Source organism: Phodopus roborovskii, unplaced genomic scaffold (assembly GCF_943737965.1).
Source record: "Phodopus roborovskii unplaced genomic scaffold, PHOROB, whole genome shotgun sequence".
Classification (NCBI taxonomy): domain Eukaryota; kingdom Metazoa; phylum Chordata; class Mammalia; order Rodentia; family Cricetidae; genus Phodopus; species Phodopus roborovskii.
Window position 1 is genome coordinate 2,964,382 of NW_026126480.1, and position 26,343 is coordinate 2,990,724.

A 26,343-nucleotide genomic window follows, 5' to 3' on the forward strand; every position below is an offset into this window, starting at 1 on the left:
TGGAGTTTCTGATTTGTGGTCCTGTCTAGTGTTGAGAGTGGTGTATTGAAGTCTCCCACTATAAGTGTGTGAGGTTTTATATGAGCTTTGAGATTTAGTAGCGTTTCTTTTACAAATGTGGGTGCCTTTGTATTAGTGGCATAGATGTTCAGAACTGAGACTTTGTGCTGATGGATTTCTCCTACGACAACTATGAAATGACTGTCTTCATCTCTTTTGATTAATTTTGATTTGAAGTCTAATTTGTTAGATATTAGGATAGCCACACCTGCTTGCTTCTTGGTTCCATTTGATTAGAAAATCTTTTCCCAACCCTTTACCCTGAGGTAATGTCTATCTTTGAAGCTTAGATGTGTTTCTTGTATGCAGTTGAAGGATGGATTCTCTCTTCATATCCATTCTGTTAGCCCGTGTCTTTTTATAGGTGAGTTAAGACCAAAGACCATTAATGTTGAGGGTAAGGACCATTGATTGTTGATTCATGTTTGTTTTAGGTTTGTTGTTGGCAGCGGTATTGTGAATATATTTGTTCTGCTTTACCCTTGGTTTCTGGTGTAGTTATTATCTATTGTCTACATTTTTTGTGGGCGTAGTTACCTTCCTTAGGTTGGAGTTTTCTTTCCAATACTTTCTGTAGGGCTGGATTTGTAGATACGTATTGGGAAAATCTGGTTTTGTCATTAGATATCTTGTTCTCTCCCTTCATAGTGATTGAGAGTTTTGCTGGGTATAGTAGCCTGGGCTGGCATCTATTGTCTCTTAATACTTGTCGAACATCTAACCAGGACCTTCTGGCCTTGAGGGTTTCTATGGAGAAGTCAGTTGTAATTTTGATAGGTCTGCCTTTATATGTTACCTGTCCTTTTTCCTTTGCTGCTCTCAATATTCTTTCTTTATTCTGTATGCTAGGTGTTTTGATTATTATATGTCGAGGGGTCTTTTTTCCTTGGTCCAGCCTATTTGCTGGACCAAGTATGCTTCTTGTACTTTCATAGGCATGTCCTTCTTCAGATTGGGAAAGTTTTCCTTGATGATTTTGTTGAATATGTTTTCAGCACCTTTGAGTTGGGCTTCCTCACCTTCCTCTATGCCTATTATTCTTAGTTTTGGCCTTTTCATGGTGTCCCACATTTCCTGGATGTTTTGTGTTAAGGATTTGTTGGATTTGTGATTTTCTTTGGTAGATTAATCTATTTCTTCCAATTTATCTTCTGTGCCTGAGAATCTCTCTTCCATCTCTTGAATTCTGTTGGTTATGGTTGCATCTGTAGTTCCTAATGTTTTGCCCAGTTTTTCTATTTTTATCATTCCTTCGGTTTGTGTTGCCTTTATTTTCTCCATTTCAGTTTTCAAGTCTTGAACCGTTTCCTTCACCTGCTTAATTGTTTTTTCTTGGCTTTCTGTACTTTCTTTACTTTCCTTAAGGAATTTGTTCATTTCTTCCACTTTTTTGTTTGTTCTTTCCTCCATTTCTTTAAGGGATTTTCTCACATCGTCTTTGAGGGCCTCTGTCATTTTTATGATGGTAATTTTTAAGTTGTTCCCTTCTGCTTCCTCTGCTTTGTTGTGTTCCGTTCTAGTTGGTGTAGATTCCCTAGATTCTGGTATTGTCATGCTTGTCTCTCTGTTGTTAGGTGTTTTCTTGTATTGCCATCTTCCTATAGCTTTTTCCAGTAGGTGTTGTTAGGGTCTCCCCCTCTCTCTATGGTATTTCCCCTGTGGGCTTATGTGGGTCAGAGGTTCAATATCTGTAGCTCTGGGTGGTCCAACCTCTATAGGAGGTTTCTGAAGACAGGGACCCAGGGATGGGGTCAGGGTTGAAGATCCAGTAGAAGATGCCTGCAGAAACTCAGAATGGTCCCACAGAGTTAGGTGGGTCTCTGGGAGGGGCCTGGGACTCCAACAGAGGACTGGAGGTGGGTTCAGAGACCAAGCAGGTGGGAATTACGGGTGGTCCCACGTGGATAGGCAGGTCTCCTGTATTCAGATTTGCTCCATGAAGTCCCTAGAAATAGTGTGACTCTAGCTAATGGCTCTAGCCAATGGCTGGCAGAAGAGGACAATGGCTGGGCTGATACTGGGGATGTTTCTGCACAGATATTTGGATCTCACTGGGAACTGGCACTCTCCAGCTGAGGCCTCTTTCTATAGCAGAGGCCCTGCTTTGGGGGTCAAGGATCTTGCCAGTGGGAACTCAGAGTGGACCAGCAGAGATAGGTGGATCTCTGCGAGGGTCCTGGGACTCCCACAGAGGACTGGAGGTGAGGGTCAGAGACTAAGCAGGTGGAAATTACAGGTGGTCCCGCATGGATAGGCAGGCCTCCTTTGTTCAGAGTTGCTCCTAGAAGTTCCTGAAGTAGGGTGGACTGTTGGCTCCACCCTCTGTCCCAGTGATCAACCAGAATGGTGGGACAGTGGGCAGGGTAGGGCACATGGTAGGGGGGGGCAGGCTCTCAGTGGGGATGGGTAGGGGTGTATCAGAGCTCCAAGGGTGCTCTCGATGGGGACAGGGCACAGGAGCAGCGGGATCAGGGGCCAACCCAGGGAGTTCCGGGGGAGGGCAGAGGTTGTAGGGGAGAGGCCTCCCCAGTTGGTCCAGACTCACCTTTAGCCATTGGCTGGTGGAAGAGGACAAAAAATTGAGCTGATACTTGGGAAGTTTCTGCAGGATAGTCGGATCTCACTGGGAACTGGCACTCTCCAGCTGAGGCCTCCTTCTTTAGCAAAGGCCCTGCTTTGGGGGTCAAGGGTCTTGCCAGTGGGAACTCAGAGTGGACCCGCAGAGATAGGTGGATCTCTGGGAGGGGTCCGGAACTCCCACAGAGGACTCTAGCCAATGGCTGGCCCCATTTCTTCAAGGGATTTTCTCACATCATCTTTGAGGGCCTCTATCATTTTTATGATGGTAATTTTTAAGTCGTACCCTGCTACTTCATCTGCTTTTTTTGTTGTGTTCTGTTCTAGTTGGAGTATATTCCCTAGATTCTGGTGGTGTCATGCTTGTCTTTATGTTGTTAGGTGTTTTCTTGTATTTCTGTTTTCCCATAGCTTTTTCCAGTAGGTGTTGGTGGGATCTCCCCCTCTCTCTTTAGTACTTCCCGGTGGGCTTATGTGGGTCAGAAGTTCAATATCTGTAGCTCTGGGTGGTTCAAGCTCTCTAGGAGGTCTCTCCACAGACAGGGTCCCGGAGATGATGTCAGCGATGAGGATCCAGTAGAAGATGCTGGCAGGAACTCAGAGTGGTCCCACAGAGATAGGTTGATCTCTGTGAGGGTCCCAGGGCTCCAGCAGAGTACTGGCCGTGGGGGTCCGAGACCAAGCAGGTGGAAATTACGGGTGGTTCTGTGTGGATAGGCAGGTCTCTTGTGTTCAGAACCACTCCGAGAAGTTCCCTGAAGTTGTGTGGACTGTTGGGTCCACCCTCTGTCCCAGTGTTCAACCAGAGTGGCCGGACAGTGGGCAGGGTAGGTCACAGGGTAGGCGGGTCAGGCTCGCGGTGGGGGTATATCAGAGCTCCAAGAGTGCTCTGGATGGGGACAGGACACAGGAGCAGGGGGATCCAGAGCCAACCCAGGGAGTTCCAGGGTAGGGGGAGGGTGTAGGGGAGAGCCACTTTCAATTTTTATGTGCTCTCTCTCTCTCTCTCTATATATATATATATATTCTATCTATCTATTATCTATCTATCTATCTATCTATCTATCTATCTATCTAATTTGTTTTCTTCCACAGAGGTAAATTCTGCAATAGTTATTTGTTAAAGGAAAGTATTGTTACATTGTTGAGCAACCGCTGTGCTGGCTTTTAGCATTACTTTGGGCACTATAAAGGAGAAAGGTTTGCATAGAAGAGCCATCAAGAGTCATGTGGGATCCTTGTGTTTGAATTTGGTTTTGCCTCTTGCCAGTTATGTGGCCAAGGATAAATTATTTAATCTCTGCACTTCAAGTCTCTTACTTATAAAGTGCCAAATTAGTGATAGCATGGGATCAGTGTGTGGGATCAGTAAGATATGAGTCCTGTCGGGCCCAGCATAGTCCCTGAAGCTGATAAACACCCTACAACAGCGCCTAGATCAATCAAGATCATAAGGGAAAGAGTTTTCTTATTCCCAAAGTTATCACTGTCTTCGTCCGTAAATAGAAATAAAATGATGTGTTCAGGTGAAGCAAGTGAAAACTTATAAATACTTAAAAAAGTTAGGAAGAAAAGAATTCTGTAAAACTACATTACATCAGAATGTAACTGATCACCTTCCCCCAATATTGTCACTCCTCTTTGGGGATTCGAATCTGATAATGAATGAAACAGGATTTTGCAAAGAAAAATGATCTGGATGTAAAATCCTGTCAACATATCTACAGAGTACAGAGGTATCTCTTCTTTTACCTATTGATGGATTTTGAAACTAGGGATATTTTGGTGTGGCCAGAGACTATATGTCACTATACATGTAAGAAATGAGAGTGTTGTGAACTGTAACTTCTCCAGGTTCACATTATTAGAAATTGGCAGTAAGGAATATGATCTGACAATGAGCCAATACTTTTTCAATTGCACTGAGATTTTGGGGATAATTAAAACTTAAGATTGGAAAACCAGACATTTCAGGTAGAGGAAAATATGTGAGCAAAGGCATGGTACTAATAAAACCTGTTAATTTATAAAGAAAGGCTTGATTAGCACCTTTCATATGTTATTTTGGACAATCTAGAGTGGTGCAGCTAGGTAGATATTTTATTGGTTGCTCTTTTTGTTTTAAGTAGAGTTTGTATGAGTGCATAAACATTACAGGTTTATGAAGATGAAACTAAGCCTTAAAAGGCTTCAAGATACACAGTAAAATGTGATGTATCAGAGACTAATAGACACAGGCCTGACATTTCATACCTTCCATAAAAGATATGGGAAAGGCTTTATGCAATTATTGGAAAAGTGACTATACTCATATAGTATTAAATTTTGATTGAGGTATGACTGTAGAGTTTGGGATTTTTCTTTAGGGGTTTGTGAGCCATAGAAGGATTTAATGCAAGAGTGTGCTGCTACTCTGCTGAGGAAGTCGAAGATGCCAGCATCATGCATGATAGACTACAGACAGATACTGGTGGCAGGGAGGCTGTCAAACCAGGAAATATTCCACAAGATACCTAGAGAGCTCTATTTCTTTTCTGGAGGATAATGAATGGTGAACTTGTCTTCTATGAAGTATAGTTTTTTGAAAGATACTAGAGATTTATATAAAAAATAAAATCATATTAAATTTAGAAAATAACTCAAACTAACTTGTAAAATAAAGGGTGATTCTTATATTAGGATAACCCAGGATGTCTGTAAGTCCTTCCCAAAGATGTTTCTAATCTTGATGAGGCTGAGGTTAGTTCAGCATTGACTATGGGTAATTTTAAGTAAGACTCTTTGTGGTGTGCTCAGGATAGGTTTTCAAAACAGTCCTCAAAAATAGAAAGAATGCTTTAATTTTCTACTTGGTTTCATTCAAGTTTAACAAAAATAGATTATTTCCATACTCAACTGTAAATATTAAAAGACATTATCTATAGATCCATGACTGAGATGGGACAAATACATATAAGTGTAAAATATTACCAGTGTTAGTAACTTTGAAAAAAATCTCTGTTCAATTTTATCTCTATTTTTAATAAGAGGTTTCCTTCTTAGAATGTTATTTTTTAATTACAAACTTTTAAGTATGTATAAGTATGTGTATGCACTTGAACACATGTGTGTATGTTCACAGTGTGTGTCCAAAGGGCATGTAGAATCCCCTGAACTAGAGTTCCAGGTGGTTGTAAGTCATCGGATGTGGATGCTGGAAACAAAATTGGGACCTCTATAACATTGTATGTGCTCTTAAGTACTGATCTGTCTCTCTAGAGCCATAGATTTGTTTGAAAGAGGATGTCCTCATGTAGCCAATGATGGCTTAGTTGTCACTATATAGGCAAGGCTGACCTTGAACTTTTGATCATTCTTCATCAGTCTCTCAAGTGCTTATATTATAGTCATGTCCTACCACCATACTAATAGACATGTTATAAATACAAGGCTTCTATCTTGCCTTTACAAAAGAATCTCTCAAGCTAATAACCTTTAGCAATGAATAAAAACTGCCTACGAATCTTCAATGATTACTGAGCATTGTTTTATCTATCTCCTTAATATATCTTAGCTGATCTTCTATGGGAAGTGGACTCCCAAGTCCTTTCTTATACTAGGGATAAATACTGATCCACTACCAGAGGCCCCATAGACCGCCCAGTCCTCTTAACTGACATTCACTTTCAGGGGGCTTGGTTTTATCCTATGCTGGTTTCTCTGCTGTCCATCTGGATTCTATGAGTTACCCCTTCTTCAGGTCAACTGTTTCTGTGGGTTTCCCCAGCTTGGTATTGACCTCTTTGCTTATCAATCCTCCCTTTCTGCAACAGGATTCCAGGAGTTTGGCTTAGTGCTTATCTGTGGATTACTGTTTCTGCTTCCATCAGCTACTGGGTGAAAGTTCTAGGATTGCATACAAGGTATCCATCAATCTCATTATAATAGAAGGGCATTTAAAGTAACCACTACACTATTGCTTAGATTGTTAGTTGGGGTCATCTTTGTAGGTCTCTGGACATTTCCCCAGTGCCAGATTTCTCTTTAAACTTATAAGGGCTCCCTCTATCATGGTATCTCTTTTCTTGTTCTCCTCTATTCTTTCCCTGCTCCTTCATGTCCACCCAACTCTTTTCCCCTTATCTCTCTCCTAACTCCCTCTCCCCGCCCTGAGTGCTCCCAGTTTGCGCAGGAGATCTTGTCCTTTTCTCCTTCTCAGGGGGGGGGTTCCTCCTTGTATCCTAGCTTCTTTGGTGTTATAGATTGTAGGCTGGTGATCCTTTGCTCTAAGTCAAAAATTCATATATGAGTGAGTACATACCATGTTTGTCTTTTTGTGACTGGGTTACCTCATTCAGGATGCTTTCTTCTAGTCCATCCATTTGCCTGAGAATTTCAAGATTCTATTGTGTTTTGTTTTTCCCACTGAGTAGTACTTTATTGTGTAAAAGTACCACATTTTCTTTATCCATTCTTTAGTAGAGGAGCATCTAGGCTGCTTCCAGGTTCTGGATATTACAAATAATGGTACTGTGAACATAGTTGAGCAGAAGTCCTTGTTGTATAAATGTCTGTCCTTTGGGTATATACCTAAGAGTGGAATTGCTGGAACCTGAGGTAGACTTATTTCCATTTTCCTGAGGAACTGCCATACTGATTTCCAAAGTGCCTATACAAGTTTACACTCCCATCATCAGTGGAGGATTGTTCCCCTTTCTCTACATCCTCTCCAGCATAAACTGTCAATGGTGTTTTTGATTTTAACCATTCTGGCAGGAGTAAGATGGTATCTGAGTTGTTTTGATTTGCATTTCCCTAATGGCTAAGGATGTTTAACACTTCATGCCAAAGTGCATTACTTAGCAAAATGTGTTTTGGCAATAACAAGATGTTTGTAGCAATAATATATTCTGTTAATAAAGAAATAACAAAATGCTAAAATTAAAAAAACTCACTTTCTTAAGGGTCTTTCAGGTAGGTATTTAGATTCCTTTATTAAGAATTCTGTATTTAGTTCTATACCCCACTTTTTAATTGGATTATTTGGTATTTTGTTGACTAGCTTCTTGAGTTCTTTGTATATTTCGGGAAATCAGCCCTCTGTCAAATGTGGGGTTGGTGAACATGTTTTTCCATTTTGTGGGCTGCTATGTTGTCTTGTTGATGGTGTCCTTTGCCTTACAGAAGCTTCCCAGTTTGAGGAGGTCCCATTAATTGTCTATCTCAGTGTCTGTGTTACTGGTGTTATGATCAAAAAGTGACCTCCTGTACCACTTTATTCAAGAGTGCCTCTTACTTTCTCTCCTAAGAGGTTCAGTGTGGCTGGGTTTATGTTGAAGTCTTTGATTCATTTGTACTTAAGTTTTATGTATTGCGATAGATATGGATCTACCTGCAATCTTCTACATGCCAGCATCTAGTATGCCAACACCATTTATTGAAGATGCTTTCTTTTTTCCATTGTATGAATTTAGCTTCTTTTTAAAAAATCAGGTGTTCATAGGTGTGTGGGTTAATATCAGGATTTTCAATTAGATTCCATTGATCTACCTGTCTATTTTTGTGCCAATACCAAGCTGTGTTCAGGACTATAGCTCTATAGTAGAGATTGAAGTCAGGGATGGTGATGCCTCCTGAACTTTCTTTATTGTACAGGGTTGTTTTGGCTATCCTGGGTTTTTTGTTTTTCCATATAAAGTTCAGTATTGTTTTTCAAGGTCTGTGAAGAATTGTGCTTGGATTTTGATGGAAATTGCATGGAATCTATAGATTGATTTTGGCAAGATTGCATGGGAGATCTTTCCATTTTCTGGTATCTTCTTTAATTTCTTTCTTTAAAGACTCAAAGTTTTTGTTAAACTGGTCTTTCACTTGCTTGGTTAGAGTTACCCAAAGATTTTTTATATTGTTTGTGACTATTGCAAAGGTTGATGTTTCTCTGATTTCTTTCTCAGCCCATTTATCATCTATATATAGTTGGGTACTGTTGTTTTTGAGTTAATCTTGTATCCTACTACTTTGGTCAAGGTGTTTTTCAGCCATAGGAGTTCCCTGGTAGAGTTTTTCAAGTCAGTCATGTAAACTATCATATTATCTGCAAATAGTGAAAGCTTAATTTTTTCCTTTCCAATTTGTATCCCCTTGATCTCCTTTTGTTGTCTTATTGCTTTAGCTACAACTTCAAGTACCACATTGAAAAGATATGGAGAAAGTGAACAGCCTTGTCTTGTTCCTGATTTTATGGGAATCACATTTAGCTTCTTTCCATTTAGTTTGATGTTGGCTGTTGGTTTGTTGTGTCTTGTTTTTATTATGTTTAAGTACGTTTCTATTATCCCTGACCTCTCCAAGACTTTTTTTTTTATCATGAAAGGGTGTTTGATTTTGTCAAAGGCTCTTTCAACAACTAGAGAGATGATCATATGGTTTTTCTTTTTCAGTTTGTTTATATGGTGGATTATATTGATGAACTTTTGTATGTTGAACCATCCCTGCAACCCAGGGATGAAGCCTACTTGATCATGTTGGATGATTTTTCTGATGTGTTCTTGGATTTGATTTTCCAGTATTTTGTTGAGTACTTTTGCATCAATGTTCATGAGGAATATTGATCTGTAGTTCTCTTTCTTAGTTGTGTCTTTGTGTAGCTTGGGTACTAAGATAATTGTAGCCTAGTAGAAAGAGTTTGGCAATGACTCTTCTGCTTCTATTGTGTGAAACAGTTTGAGGAGTATTGTTTTTAGCTCTTCTTTGAATTTTTGGCAGAATTCTGCACTGAAACTCTCTCACCCTGGGCTATTATTGTTGGAAGACTTCTGATGACTGCTTCTATTTCATTAGGGGTTGTAGGTCTATTTGAATTGTTTTTCTGATGTTGACTTAATTTGGTAAGTGATCTATCTAGAAAATTGTTAATTTCCTTTAGATTTTCGAATTTTGTGGAGTACAGGTTTTCAAAGTATGACCTGAAGTTTTTCTGGATTTCCTCAGTGTTTGTTGTTAAGTCCCCATTTTCATTTCTTATTTTGTTAATTTGGATAAAGATTTGTCTATTTTCTTGAAGAACCAACTCTGTTTCATTGATTTTTTTTTTGTATTGTTTTCTTTGCTTCTACTTTATTGATTTCAACCCTCAGGTTGATTATTTCCTGGCATCTAGTCCTCCTGGGTGAGTTTGCTTCTTTTTGTTCTAGAGCCTTCCGGTGTACTGGTAATTCTCTAGTGTGACTATTCTCCAGTTTTTTCATGTGGGCACTTAGTGCAGTGAACTTTACTTTTAGTACTACTTTCAAAGTATCCCATAAGTCTGGGTATATTTTGTCTTCATTTTCATTCATTTCTAGAAAGTCCTTAAATTTCTTTTTTTTTTTTTTTATTTCTTCCTTTACCCAGAAATGGTGTAATTGCACATTGTTCCATTTTTATGAGTTTGTAGAGTTTCTGCAATTTGTGCTATTGTTAAATTCTAACTTTAAATCATGTTTATCTGGTAAGATACAAGGGGTTATTCCATTGTTTTTGTACCTGTTGAAGTTTGCTATGTTGCTGAGTATATGGTCAATTTTTGAGATAGTTCCATGTGTCACTGAGAAGAAGGTGTATTTTTTTTGTGTTTGGATGGAATGTTCTATAGATGTCTGTTAAGCCCAATTTGGTCATAACTTGTGTTAGTTCCTTTGTTTCTTTGTTAAGTTTCTGTCTGGTGGTCATGTCCAGTGGTGAGAGTCAGGTGTTGAAGTCTCCCACTATAAGTGTGTGAGGTTTTATGTGTGATTTGAGTTTTAGTAATGTTTCTTTTAGGAATATTGGTGCCTTTGTATTTTGTGCTTAGATTTTTAGAATTGAGACTCCATCTTGATGGATTTTTCCTGTGATGAATATGAAATTCCTTTCTTCATCTCTTTTTATTGATTTTAATTTAAATTCTAATTTGTTAGTTATTAGGTTTGCTACACCTACTTGTTTTTTGTTTGGTCAGTTTTGTTTGTTTGATGAATCTATTTCTCTAGTATATCCTCAATGCCTGAGATTCTCTCTCCAATCTCTTGTATTGTATTGGTTATGTTTGTATCTGTAGTTCCTGATCATTTACCCAGCTTTTCTATTTCCAGTATACCCTCAGACAGTGTTGCTTTTATTGTTTCTGTTTTGGCTGTCAAGCCTTGAACTATTTGAACTGTTTCCTTCATTTGTTTGGTTGTTTTTTCTTTGCTTTCCTTGTTTTATTTAAGAGACTTGTTTATTTCTTGCATTTTTTTAACTTCATCTTTTCCTCCATTTCTTGCATTTGTTGTTTGTTTTTTCTTCCAATTCTTTAAGGGGTTTCTCATTTCCTCTGTGGGTCTCTATCATTATCAAGTTACTTTTATGGTTGTTCTCTTCTTCATCTTTGTTGGTATGTTTAGGTCTTGCTGTGTAGGGTCCCTTTAATCTGGTGGCATCCTATTGGTCTTTCTGTTGTTGAATGTATTCTTATATTGCCATCTTTTCATCCCTTTTTCCAGTGGGTGCAAGTGGGTTCTCTCCCTCTTCTGGTGGGTATGGATCCAAGGTTCTCTTCCAGTGGGTGCAAGCAGGTCAAATATTTTGATGAATCTTCCGTGTTTGCAGGTGAATCTGAGACATTCCCTCTCCTGATGGGTGGAGGCGGGACTAGCACTATGAGGTTGGGAGATTCTGGATTGTTTTGTCTCCTGGGTGGGGGGACCTGTGTACAGTCCCCAGGCCTGGAGCCTCCAAGGAGGGCCATCAGAAGGTGGGCATGAGATGGACTCAAATTAACCTCTCCCCTTGGGTGGAGGTGGCAAGTATCGTATTTAGTCATAGAGCCACATTTTCCTTCAGGCAGTAACCTTTCAGTGAATCTTTATGGGATGGCTATTTTTCTTTATGCCAGAAAATGATATGTTGTTTCGATAAAGTATACTGCATACATATTGTTCTGTAAACATGCCTTAAGATGAAGCAACCTAGATTCCCCTCAACTGAAGAATGGATAAAGAAGATGTGGCACATCTACATAATGGAATACTACTCTGCAGAAAAAAATAATGGATCTTGAAATTAGCAGGCAAATGGATGGAACTTGAAGAAACCATCCTGAATGAGGTAACTCAGTCACAAAAAAGAGGAACATAATATGTACTTGCTCATACATGGATTTTAGACCTAGATCAAAGGATCACCAACCTATAATTCACACCACCAGAGGAACTAGGATTCAAGGTGTATTCTAAGAGATTCATATAAGGTCCCTCACAGAAGGGGGGAGGAACAAGTCCCCCCCAGAGCACATGAGAAGTGGGGGGGCAGTGAATAGAGAGAGAAGTTGGAGAAAGAGAAGGGGAGGAGAGGAAAGCACATGTGACTAGGAAGATTGAGTCAGGGTAGGAATAGAAGACAGAAGAGAAAGAGAGACAGAGAGAGAGAGAGAAAGAGAGAGAGAGGGAATGAACATAAAAGAGGGAGCCATTATTGGTTTGAAGAGAAAACTGAACCTAAAGAAAGGTCTAGAGACCTACACGACTGTTGCCAACTAACAATTTGAGCAATTGTGGAAAGGCTACCACAAATTCCCTTCCCAGATAGTGAGATCAACAACTAACTTATCCACCATCATGGAACCCTCATCTAATACCTGTTGGAAACAGAAGCAAACACCCATAACTAAACACTAAGTCGAACTAGAATCCAGATGCAGAGGAAGAGGATAAGATCAGGTTGCAGAAACACATAGAGACAGCTGACCTGAACTAGGAGGAGCTAACGGGACCCCAGACTGATAGCTGGGAAGCCAGCATGGGACTGACTCAGGCCCTCCTGAATATGGGTCTCAGCCAAAAGGACTGAGCAGTCTAAGGGATCTCAGACAGTGGAACCAGGATGTATTCCTGGTGCACAAAAGGACCTTGTGGACACATCTCCCATGGAGGGATACTGCCTTAACCTAGTGACAGGAGAGAAGTCCTAGTCCCTACTTCAAATGACCTGACAGATTTACATGACCCCACCTGGATGGCATTCACCTATATGTGGAATTTGGGTGGGGGAATGGGAGGGGAGGGTGGTGGGAGTGCATGTGAGGGCATAGAGAGGGTAAGAGGGAGGGAGGGAGAGGGAACTGGGGTCAACATGTAAAATAAAAAAATAATAACAAAATAAAATTTAAAAAAAATGGTGTAAATCAACCAAAGAGAAGTGAAAATGCTAAAATTCTTATAGCAAATATTGGAATGGATACCGACAAAATAAAGATATTTGGCTATCAGATAAGATTTGATTCCAGGGCAATTGTTGCAGAAATAGAACATGCAGAAAAAGAAAAGATGGAGAAAGTTGAAAATATTCTTCAGGATGGGATGCATTTCTCTATTAACAGACAGTTTATAATTATCCTAAACAACTCATTGGTGCTCCTGGTGTCATGGCTATTGAGCATGCAAATTTTTCAGGTGTGGAATGCCTAGCTCTTGTCACAGGTGGTGAGATTGCCTCCACTTTCGATCAGACAAGCTTATCCACTTTTCTGGGGTTACCCTTATACCAGTGAATTTTGTGGTGCCAAATTTTGTATGAAGTTGCAATGTCTTTGCATGATGCCCATTGTGTTCTTGCCCAGACTGTGAAAGATCCTAGGGCAGTTTATAGAGGAAGTTGTTCCGAGATGCTGATGGCTCATGCTGTGGCAAAACTTGCCAGTAAAAGCCTAGGAAACGAAGCTGTAGCATTGGAGTCTTTTTCTAAAGCACTGAGAATGTTGCCAACCATCATAGCTGACAACGCAATCGATGACAGTGCAGGTCTGCTGGCACCGCTCCCAGTTGCCACAGCGACGGCTCTACAACTACTGGACTGGATATGAAGGAAGGTGCCATCGGAGACATGGCAATACTGGGTATAACAGTTTCCAAGGGAAGCGACAGGTTCTCTTGAGTGCAGCTGGAGCCGCAGAGGTGATTCTCCATGTAGACTGCCCCCATTGAGCATTCCCATTTGCTGTTGATCTCAGGACCACCAGTTCGTAGCAAAGTTGTATTTGAAAGACTTCAGCCTTTTTAAAAAGACTGAGGAATCAACATGTCTTTGATGGCCTCAAGTTTAAACATTTAGCTGACCTTCTGTTTTAAACACGGGTCTAATTTATTTGCTATTTCATTTTCTACATATACTCTTCAGTTGATTTACAGGTTCATTTCTCATACTGTGCAATAAAATATAAATCCAGTTTCTTAAAAAAAGAAAAAACAACAAATAAATAAATATTTTTAAACAAACAAGCAAACAAACAAACAAACAAAAGGTATCCTGGTTGAGCCAAAGCATAGATAGCTTATCCCATGTAAGGTTCTAAAACAATATTTTAAATGTAAAGAGATGAATCATCTTGGTCCACCATACCTTGCTTTGTCAGTATTTAAGTGTTAGAATAATGGGAAAACTTTGAGATAAAATGATGTGTTGCAGTTCTCCATCCTTCCTTGCATATAGACAAGTATCAGCAGGTTGCATTGGTATCAGACTCAGAGATATCATGGTCTTTCCAAGACTAGGTCATTGGCAGTCAAGAGCATGAGTAAGTTGCAGTGAATGTCAGTCATGTTGCAGATTTTGAGTTGATTTTTTACCCATTGTAACAATTTAATTTTTTAAATTATATTTTTGTATTTTTTCAATTCTTCAATTATACTTCTTAGCAGAAAGAGTAGACTACAAAAAAGATTAAAGATTTCCACAGCTAATACTACTCTCCCTCATGGAAAGGAGATGATTCTATACAGGCCAATCTTGCTTTGAAATTATTATGGTGAAGGGATTAAAGCTTGCTTAGTAAATAGAACTACCAATAATTTGATAAGTAGAATGTTGTAACATGTTTCCACTCTATAGGCTTATATAGTATTGCCTGTAGAACTCAGCATATACGGAAGGAAGTCATCTCACCTCAGAACCTATTGAGGGTTTATATGAAATCTTCAAGAGGTTATGGTAATTTTATTTAAAATTCTGCTGTTTTCACTTAGAATACACATGTTTTTGCCAATAAGTGTTATCACTCTTCACACTGCCCAACAGCACTTCAGAGTTGACCCTATGTATATAATTTTTCCTCCTGGCACTAATCCAGATCCCTGCTGCACTGGGTACCCTGTGTTATGACAAAGTATATGGCAAAAGTAACAATAGAAGGGAAGTACTATTATGCCTTGCAGTGTGTAGATACTGCAATTTCTGAGCGATGAAGCATGGTGGCAAGGGTGGCTCAAGTTTGAGATTATTTTAAATTTAGTGAAATAAGCAATAGAGAGAAACTCTTCCATTGATGTGTTGTAACAGCTCAATAAATGAGTTATAGTATTATGTTATTTAAAATTACATAAATGAGCAGAAATAAGGTAGGATAATTAGAATTGAGAATTTTCTGAAAACTTCACACATAATTATGCATCTGATTGCATTGTCCAAAAACTGAATCAAAGTAATTCTAAGACTTGGAGGCTTGGGAATTCATGTTAGGAGTAGTTTTTCCACCTGCTGGTCTTGTCCCTCTGTCGCACCAGCCACAAATAACATGCTGAAACTCTGTATTTGATATAATGCTGTTGGCCAGTTTCTTACTGGCTAGCTCTGTCTTAAATATTAACCCATTTCTATTAGTCTAAGCACTTCCATGTGGTCTTATCTTACTGGAGAGAGGAGCTGGTGTCCTACCCTGTACGTCCTCCATCTTGGATCTCCTCCCTCCTACTTCCCCTCCTCTCTTAGTCTCCTCATCCTGCCTATCTTGCTTTCCTATTGGCCAATAGTTCTTTATTCATTAACCAATAAGAGAAACATATTTACATCAAATTCACCTTATTGTACTATCACCTAAATATTTTATAAGTTTTGAGATAATTCATGTTTGTAGATATGACTAATATGTAGATATATAGCTAAGATTGACAATAAATAACACAAGATTATGACTCAGCATGTGAATGATCACATATTATTTACTTAGGAGATAGTTGTTTTGTTTTGAAGTCTTTTGTGGTCATCCTGCATAGCCTGATGAAAAAATAAATCAATTTTTATAATATCAGAAATCTCAGTACCAGGGAAATCTGAGTTCTCTTTCAGAGTGAGCCATAAACCTAAGTAGATATGATTAGTTAATGTCTAATTGAGTTCCTTAAAGCTAGTCTATAATATGAGTCAATTTAATAAGATATATTCAGAGTATTATGAAAGCTGTGTGTGTAAACTTGTCTAGATCATTGCCTCCCTGTTATTTAAGTAGATAAGTAAGGTGCTGTTGTGAAGTTACATTGAATAACTCTTATAATCAAGAAATCTTAAACTGAAGTCTGTTACTTCAAGTATGCACAGGCATTGTGGGATTAGATGGAACCATTAAGAACAAACCCAGTTGTCAAGAGTAGAAATTTTGCTTAAGACTAAAGTATCATTCCAATATGTCAACCTGCTTTACAGATTTTGACTTGTTAGTTTTGACAATTACAAAGGCAATTAATTCCTTATTATCCATCTATCAACCTACATACCCAACCCATACATCCATCAGTTAACTCATCATCCCATCAATTTATTGAATGATTGATCATTCAATATATCCATATATCATTTTAAATTTCTGGAGAACTCTAATGTAAGTACTAACATACGTAATAATAGCTCATCCTAGTATGATTCTTATATTTCAGTATGTTGTCTGAACACTTTACATTTATTCTCATTTAATTATAACAGTCATTAAACTGTTATTTTATAGATGAATAATCTAGTATACAGAAATTTTACACAATTTTTCCAGTGCCACACATACTGTACAAATGGTAGATTATGTTCTTGGACTCAGTTCATAAACCAAAATAGAACAAGATTGGATTTTCATTAATTCTCCCTCTTCATTGTGATTAAATTATTACAATCACACTTGCTGCTAGCCTAATATTAACACTGTTATGAGCAGCTAATATTTGTTAAGCATTTTATCTGTATGACAAGTTATACACACTGTTTGATATCTTTTTCTCAGTAATCCCACAAAGGTCATTCTTCACTTACTGTCTTTCACAATGTAGTAGAAGACAGAGCATTCAAACTCAGTTTTCTCTTCCTCCACAATCTATGCTCCCCATGTATTTGCTTCTAAGGCTATCATGATGTCAAGAATTTTGAGAAACATGACTGATCTAAATGTTTGAGGACTCTTGCCTTGCAGGCTATCTTATCGCATTTATCTGATCCTCACCCATCTTCATCTGAAGTCTTTTGACCTTTGCAAATGATGTGATCAGGCTAGCCAAATGTTATCTGTAGGTCAGAGAAAAGGCTAGACATATTCACTTAGACTCAGAGGTAGAGAAAGTATGGGGGATAGGTTCAAGGTGAAGCCCACAAGGTTAAGGTGAAAATGGGAAGAGTAGATAACAAGATGGGAATAATAATAATTTCAAAAAATACGTACTGGGCTTATACACTGAAGGATCTGGATAAGACCTAGATTTAATTAGATACTTGGCTGGAAACATTAGCAAGGTAGTAACCATATGAATAGTGTCTGGCTCTTTTAGTAGTATGACATAGTTTATTATTTCCATAGTAGGAATCTTCCGTTTATTGCAGTTCTTCCTAAAATGAAATAAAGCACATAGTTTCTCAAAATTCTACTCACCAGTTGTGAAACACAGGACAGATAGACCTAATTTTCTAGTTTAAAAACATCTTTCTTTGCTCTTTTTTCAACCTTTCTTACAAAGCCTTCATCTGATATAGATATCAGAAGTGCTTTTTAAGAGGGATTATCAATCACAATTACATGTTGTTTTCAAAACTACATGGAGAAAATAAGGAACTGTGAGATATGCATCTTTATTGTAATCATGCAGTCTGAAACAAAATCACTGGGCCATAGTTTTCCAAAGAGGAGATGATTATTTAATTTAGTTATAGCCCAAACTTAAAGAACAAACATGAGGAACATGTCAATAAAAGCAAGAAAAGAGCTCCAAGGAGCCAGAAAAATACTTTCAGAATTTTTTCAGGGTTAAATAGAATAATGTAAATAAAATGCTCAGTACAGTGTTTGTTCATAAATTTTCTTCAAATAAAAGGTATTACTACAGGGAATGATTGCTGTTGGTAGACATATTCATAGTCTGGGGAATGAACTCTGACAACTTCATAGGTAATATGTAGGACAGAACACACACACACACACACACACACACACACACACAGTCACACACACACATACTCACACCAAAACCATGCTGCATTAGATCAACAGTCTAAAGTAATTTGTTATTCAGGGTAGTTTATGGCCTACAAAATGGCTGAATAAGGAAAATCTTATGACCTGAGTTTTATCCCCAGATCTGTATGATAAGAAGTGAGAACTGAATTCTGCAAGTTATCTTTTGACTCTTACACAAGTTGTGTCATGTGCTCCTCCCCCAATAAACACATACTTTTAAAAGTAGTTTAACTTATTGTGTGATTTCCTTAAGAATTGATACTATTTATTTTAGAAATATTTACATGGTTTATACTTTAGATATTTTTATGTGAAACCATGTCTTTTAAATTTATTTCTTATTTATAAGATTATAACATATAACATAAATTTTCCTTCCTTTTCTTCCTCTGGAAACCTCCCAATATAGCCCTTTCCTAATCTTTCAAATTCACACCCTTTTTCATTAATTGTTACATGCATATATATTTCTAAATATAACCTGCACCATCTGGATAATGTTATTCACACATGTTGTATTCAGGGCTGACCATTTTGTATAGATAATTGATGGATGTAAAAAATTATCTTTTTATAGTTTTAGATAATAATGTTTTACTTGAATTTTGGTTTTTTGTGTCAGATTATGGCCTAACACATATTTCACAGGCACCCTGAGTTAACTGTCTTCTGTCAGTGTATCTGATGGTTGTTGTGTATAGAGTGGGAGGATAGAGATGAATGATGCTAGATCCTTGCTTTAAAGGAAGTAACAATGTGTACAAAAGACAGGCACATAGTCAAGCCTCTGAATGGGTCTTGGTTCATTTGGGCTGCTCTAATCATAAATCATGGAGTGGGTGGTTTAAAAACAATGACAGCAAAAGGGTTACTTCTCAAAGTTCTGGAGGCTGGAAATCTGAGCTAGAATAGAACATTTTTGGGGCCCTTGGTGAAGAGAATTTGTTGATTCAAGTATCAACCATTAATTACCCCCCCCACAAAGTCCACAATTTCTAATAGCACCATATTAGGTTATTGCTCACTGCTGTTAGCCATATGTATAATGAGGATTCAGGACAAAAATTCAGAGGAGAAAGAAATGAAAGTGTGGAATTTTTGAGGAAAGGAGTATGACCTCTTTTAAAACTTAAAATTGTAGACAAAGTAGATATGACAAGGCAGTTGTGGTTTCTAAAGAGATTGGTATAATTATAGAAGAGCCAGACTATTTTATACTCAGACAATAGCCATGGTGTCTTGAGGGCAAGACCCCACCCAACAAAGGCTTCAATGCATAAAGACTGAAATTAATTTGATAAAATACTGTAAATAAAAAAAGAACAACTGAACAGAATGATGTGTTTTGAGCGCTGTGCTTGAATAGGCAGGCCACTTGGTGGAATATTCTCAGGCTCAGCAATGCAGATAGTCAGAAGCTGCCACAGAAACAGTGTTTCAAGGAGGCCCAGGTACATTTTGGGTTGTCAGTAGGATTGATTTCATCCATGTTGCATTAACTTGGAGGTATGTTAAGAGGTATTGGGTTATGGATACTTGTGTCAGGGCTCCAGATTTTAAAATAGCTATATGAAATTGCCATAGAATTATTTTTTCTTTATTTCTTTATTTTTATAACCAAGTACATTTAAATGAAAACAAACATTTATAGACAATATTTGGGAATTTGGGTGTCATTGTTTCCAAACTACTTCCTGCTGGTAAGGGGCGCTGTCATGGGGGATTCTAAGAAGATGCAGAAAAGAAGCTTGCCATATAATTATTAAAAGATATTCTATTTTAAAAGCATATGAACTCAGGCAATGTGTGGCAGGATTATGTTCTCTGCAGAGTAGCTCTGTGAAGCTACTCAGATACCGTGGTGACTTCAAGGTGTTGGGGAGTCATCAGGATATGAGATAGGTGTAGTGGAAATCTACTCCTATGTAGCCAGCCTCAAAGGAGAGCCCATGTGTGCTGAAATCATCAGGCCCAAAGGGACAGGGATACTCAAACCTGGAGAGCTGATGATGTTACCATGTGCTCTAGAAGATAGACATAAGAGCTATAGAATTTGGTATTGCCCCTGCTTTGTTCTAATTTTGGTATGGTCTGTTTTCTTACTAAACCATTCTCTTTTGGGGTGGGAGTGTTTATTTTTTCATACTGGATATTGGAGGCACGTGGCTTGGTTTCTGATTTTACAGGGGTGCACAGCAAAGAGACTGTATGAGTCTCCCTGAGACATTTGGAATTTGGGATAATGTTGGAATTGTTACAACTACAGGATCTCCTGAAGCATGTCATTTTGCCTTATATAATGGTATACATGCCTCTAGAAGCCAGAGAGTGGAATGTTCAGACTTGAATGAGAAATGTTTTCTACAGGATTATGCTGTTCTCCAGCTGGTAGTGCTGTATTGGTAGACTTAGAACTTTGGCATGTAGGGTGTATAATGCATGATGCTTATAATCCAGCTGTGCTTCCAGTCCTGTGTCCTCTGCCTGAACCAAAATGTGAGGAACTTTACATCTCTGCCTCTGCAGATAGGAGCCATGCAAACTTCTGCACCTTCTCTACCAGTATGGATTGTTGTTCCTTTGAAACCATGCACCAAAGCAAACTTATTACTTAAATTTCTTCTGTTGTATATGTTGTCTTAGTAACAAGAAAAGTGACTAATAGAGAAGTATATGTGAAAGCTGAGCTTCCACAGTGGTGCATTCATTTTAGTCATTGAAATATTACATGTTTGATGATGAGAAGAGGCAGAATTAGGTGAACCTAAGAGAAAGATATGAAAACAAAATATTTTTCCATAAGGTTTGCATCCTGCTTAAGTTGGACATTTAGACCTCCTTTCTCACGAGACTCAGTCTTGGGTTTGCCTTGTTTTCTCTGAGCCACTTAGTTTCTTTTTTGTAGATTAAATGTTTTTTTCTTGCTTCATTAAGTATATGGATAAAAGACTGTGAAGCAATACCATCCACAAAAGGAAATCTTAGAGATATTGTAAATAAAAGACCAGTAAGAAATTGGATGCGGCATCTCTTAACCCTTATATCCCACCATTATTGTGGCTTCTGAGATAGAGAGGGACTATATCTGAAATTGATAAATATCTCTTCCTGCCATGTGACCCCAACACACTGGATAAACAAAAACATGATGGTTTTGCTGTCCTTTGTTGTGGTCAGTTGTTCCACTCATTTTTAGATACTTAAGATTTCCTAATTATTATAGAGGGCATTCAAAGGAAAGTGACCAAATAGAATGACCAAGAGACACTAAACATGCTCATCTTCTTTATAAAAGTTGTCTGTGTTGAAGGATTATTTTCTGCTTTATCTCTGCTTTTTGCTTCTCTGGGAGAGTGTCTACATATTGTAGGAACTTAGTAGATGTAGTTTAATGAATGAATGAACAAATCAATAACTGACTATGCATTTCTCTATGTATATGTATATGTAATTAGAATTTAAATTAAAAATAAACAAACTGAAAAGTAATGACTGAACATTTGAAACATACGTGGGAGAAGATTCTCAGAAAACAGATCAAGAAGAGTTGAAGCGATAAGGGAGGACAATAGAGCTAACCAAAGCAGTGATTATTTAACAAGATACTCATATGGTAGTCATGTATTTCCTGCCCAACAGTGTTGATTAAAAGCCAAGATACGGAAATCTGTTCACAGTTTTCCCAATTATGTGGATTGTAAGGTAAAGAGTGATGCCTCCAAGGGCCTGCTTAGATAGTGCAAGGTTTAATAAGGATATCACATTGATCCTCACAGCTAGCTATTCATGAAGGGAATTCTGTCTTTGTCCCTATTAAATATTAAGGATTCTGAAGCAAGCAAGCAAACAAACAAACAAACAAAAAATTGCCAGAAGTTAGACAATTGGGGATGGATAAGATTTAGACTTGTCAAATCTCATAATGACAACCCCAGACCCCTTAGCCAGTGTTCAGAGGCGGGTAATCCTTTACTTGCCACCTACTTAATAGTTTAAGGAATGAATCTGTGGACCTGCCTTTAACACATATTGTGTCAAGTACAGTGGCCATGTGATTGGGTACAAAATTTTCCTAACTTTAGTGAACTCATATTCCTAATTGCTCAAGAATTGTCTTGAATATGCTTATAAAAGCAAAGAGAGGGAAGTTCATGTGGATTTACTATTTAAAACATTATGTTGCTTGTTTTGGGGATTTGTTTGGTTGTAATTTTGTTGGTTGATTCTCAAATTGGAACTTTGTAGATGATAATATCATGTGGCATGGTTAAAAACTTGAACCCAGGATTTTAAACAAATTTCATTTGACCCAGTATCACCCATCTTTGGATTGATATCTTTGGATTTGCATTGTCAATAAATGGAATTTGATTTGTTCCTGTGGCTACTTTCAGAGCAATGATGAGTTCGTGTTCCTAGGATTAGTTATATCACTAGATATAAAAAAAAAATGTTCTTTCTTTGTTAATATAGTGTGCATTCATCTTTGTCTTCAGTGATACAAGTTGTTAATTTTCTGCTGTTTATTGTCTTTTTATGTGTATATTAACAGAGGTTTTTTCCAGCCTGAATGATTCATTTTCACACAATATGTAGTTTATTAGATCATCTGAATAAATTTTGTTCAGGTTGTTATAATCGTTCCACATTAGATTGCTCATCTGAACACATTATTTTTTTCTGATTACCATTCACCCATTGCAATATATTGATGGCAGTGATAAATCATCTGTTTTAAAGACTTCAGATTTTCTTATTTATGGTCAGAATTATAAAGTACACTCTAGTATTCTCCCTCTTTTTAAACTAAAGATTTCATGTCTTTAGCTTTTGCCACTAGTTTAAAGAATGTCCCAAGGGTTTGTTAAAGGAAATGGCAGCCTGACTAGCTCTTCATGTTACATACTTTGTTGGAGTGCATTTTCTTTCTTTTGTAACTCACTGCTGCTCTTTTTTTTTTTTTTTTTTTCTATCTGCTTTTCCTCCCTCTTCCGGCGATGAAAAAATATCATTTTTAAAATTAGTTTTCTGATGCAAGCACTATATGATGTAATTATAAGCCCTTTTATATATTTAGAAAGATAACACTTATGTCTGCATCCTAAGTATTTGATATTACTCTTCAGATGTACTTAAGATTCTATTAATTTAGAGTGCTTGTCTCATCAGAGCCCACAGTAATGAAAGATGTTACCAAATAGCTGAGTGGCAGAGTTGAAGTACCTATTCAGGAATAATAACTTTAAAATTTTTCTGAGTTATTTGAAAATTAAGTACTTGGAATTAAGTAAAATTAATTTAAACGACTAAAGTATTTTTGTTATTTTAAGAATTAAAAAAAGCCATTTGAAATTTAAATAAAATTGTTTCATTTCCTCCTTTTCTCTTTCTTCCCCCCAACTCCTACCATGCATCCTACCCCTCTTAACCTCTTTCAGATCCATGATCGCTGGCCTCCTTTTCTTTAATCATTGTTACACATGTCTAAAGTAATTTAATAAATATTGAACATTCTCTAATATAGAATATAAAATAACACATAGTCCTTACATGTGTGAATGTGAGTATGGATACCAAATTATAACTTAAACACTGCTACACACTAGACAGTTAAGTTTCTATTACAGTGTGGCATCAGTGGAGTTAAAAGGAGTCTTTTTAATTATTAGTCCACAAATGGATATGTTGGCAATTTTGCTTTAAGCGCTGCAGTATGAAAAATGTACCTGAGACATTTAGTCATTGAGGTGGCTGACTTATAAAACAAAATAATAGCTACTTTTGTGATTTTTAATTTTTTAATTCAATTTCATAATGGTTTTCATTTTTCCACTAAATGGCATGAAATAATTATGATTATTACAAATAGCGATGTGCATGTAGGAATTATTTTTGAAAAAAACTCTCAATGCTGATTTCTAGTTAGAGATATTTCCTATTTCATTATTCATAACTTTTCTGACAAGTTTTATATGTTTCAAATGATTAATATAGAAGATAAAGCAAATAAAATGTACGCAAATTTTAAAAAGTGAAAATCAGGTAAAAATAATTCATAACTATAAAAGTAAAATTTCAGGCTCTGGAGAGTGTTCCTGTGGTAAATTTGAGAGTTTTTATTTTGAGACAGAGTCTTGCTGTATGGCCCAGGTTGGTCTCAAGCTCAGGGTCCTCACAACTGCAGCCTCCCCTGTGCTAGGATTATAGGTTTTAATGTGATGTATCCCTGGGATACATAAACAAATACTTCCTTACTCAGTACTTGGAGCTAATGATAGAACAAAGTCACATTCCCACCAGAGTCCAACTTGGCAAACCAGTGAATTCACTGTGGTTACTTGAGGGAGCATGTAACATGGCCCAAAAACAGCTATGTCACTGAAAGCCCCTACAGCTTGGGTGGCAACAACTGTAGAAGGTTCAACCTTGGTGCTCTTGGAATGATTTACAGTCACTTTCATAGGTCAGGTTGGAGATACCACTCTCCACAGCAGCTGTTTAAAGCAGTGATAACCTTGGGAAGGGATCTTTTGGAACTTGTCAGTTTCAAAAACTTCTTGAGACTTGTGAGCTGTTTATTTCCTGAGTCTCATGAGCCTTTGCATTTCCTCCTAGAGAGAGTGTTTTAGTTCTGAGGAAATTGCTATACAACATAGATATGTGCTACCACTTAGCAATATGTAATAGATATTTTCCATCTTTATAAATATTCCTTCCCATGTGATTTAAATAAAATATTTGTAACCACACTATAGAAATTTTAGTTTACTTAATATTCTTCTTTCCTCTCTTTTTTTGAGACAGGGTTTCTCTTTGTAACAGCTCTGGCTGTCCTAGAACTCTCTTTGTAGACCAGGCTTCTCTGTAGACCAGGGTGTCCTCAAACTCACCGAAATTTGCCTGCTTCTGCTTCGCAAGTACTGGGACTAAAGGCCTGTGCCACCACCACCACTGCCTACCTTCTTTTGAATATTATTAAATATGTTTTGATACATAATAAAAGACTAGAATATTACATATATATTAATTTCATTTTATGCATTTACTGCACATAGAAATGTGTTACGGAAATGTTACATAAGGTTATTGTCATGTAAGCAGATATTGTATATTGAGCTTATGCCCCATGATTCCCTCCTTTTCATCTGTCCCATTTGAATGGTGCCTTTTGTTTCTTTATTTCACTTCTACTTTTATATCACATACGTATGATTTTATGTGGCTATATAAAATCTGGGAACCACAAACGAGAGAATATATGATACTGCCTTTCAGAGACTGATTTAATTTGCTGCTGTTGCATCCAGTTTCCTGCAAGATGCAGGCCTTGTAACTTTATTCTTTATGGCTAAGTAAATTATGCTGTATCCAAAATTGTATACCAAATTTTTGCTATTTATTGTTCATCTATTGGCTACTCTGGCTTATTCCACAACATGTCTATTATGAATAATGCTGCATTAAATATGATACATAGTTAACAATGTCATTTGACTTGGAATCTTTCATACAAATAGTAATAGAAAAACTGGGCCCTGTGAGAGATGTTCAGCAGGCAGTTTTGTTGGGTATAGTAGTTGAGGGTAGTAGTAGTCTTCTATAACATGGTATATATCTTCCTTTGCTCTCTTGACTTTCACAGTTTCTGTGACATATTGTTTCTCTCTCAGCCTCTTTATTTCTCTGTCAGCATACTTTATTTGTTCTGTATATTATGTGATCTGGGATGTTTCTATGACCATGTCTTTAGAGTATTCTACATGCCTTGTATACCTAAACTGTCATCCCTTTCCATAGATTTGGAAAATTGTCTGCTATGATTTTACTACAAATGATTTCTATTGCTTTAGCATGAAATTCTTCCTCTTCTATGCTTATGAATCATGAATTCAGATTTTTCATAGTATTCCATAGATGTTGAATATTCTGTTCATACCTTACTGCTAATTTATCTTTCATAGCCCAAATGCCCCAGTTCCTTTATTTATCTTTAATACCTGATGTTCTTTCCTCCCTTTCTAGGTGAGGCTGTTCACTGAGTTTTTATTTATCTCAGGGAACCTTTTATTTCCAGTATTACAGTTTGCTACCTTCTTCAGTATGTCTATGTATTTATTGAATTCCACTTTCATATGTTGCATTGACTTCACTACTTTGTCTAGTTGTTTGAGTTCTCTTGAAAATTATTCAGGAGTTCATGTGCTCTTGATTTCTTTGAATAAACTTATAATTGTCCTTTTGAATTTCCTGTATGAGAGTTCATCTTAACTCTTGTTGGAAGTCATTCTAGTAGGATTATGGATTATACATTTTTGGATTGCTTCTTTCTTTCTTTCTTTCTTTCTTTCTTTCTTTCTTTTATATAACCAAGTCCATTTAAATGAAAACAAACATTTATAGACAATCTTTGGGAATTTGGGCGTTGTTTTTTCCAAACAACTTCCTGCTGGTAAGGGGTGCTGTCATGG

General features: G+C 37.4%; 1 pseudogene; it reads left to right on the forward strand.

The window, feature by feature from the left end:
* The first annotated feature begins 12,788 nt into the window (after positions 1-12,788).
* LOC127228922 (T-complex protein 1 subunit beta-like) lies at positions 12,789-13,598 on the forward strand (annotated as a pseudogene).
* Positions 13,599-26,343: the final 12,745 nt, after the last annotated feature.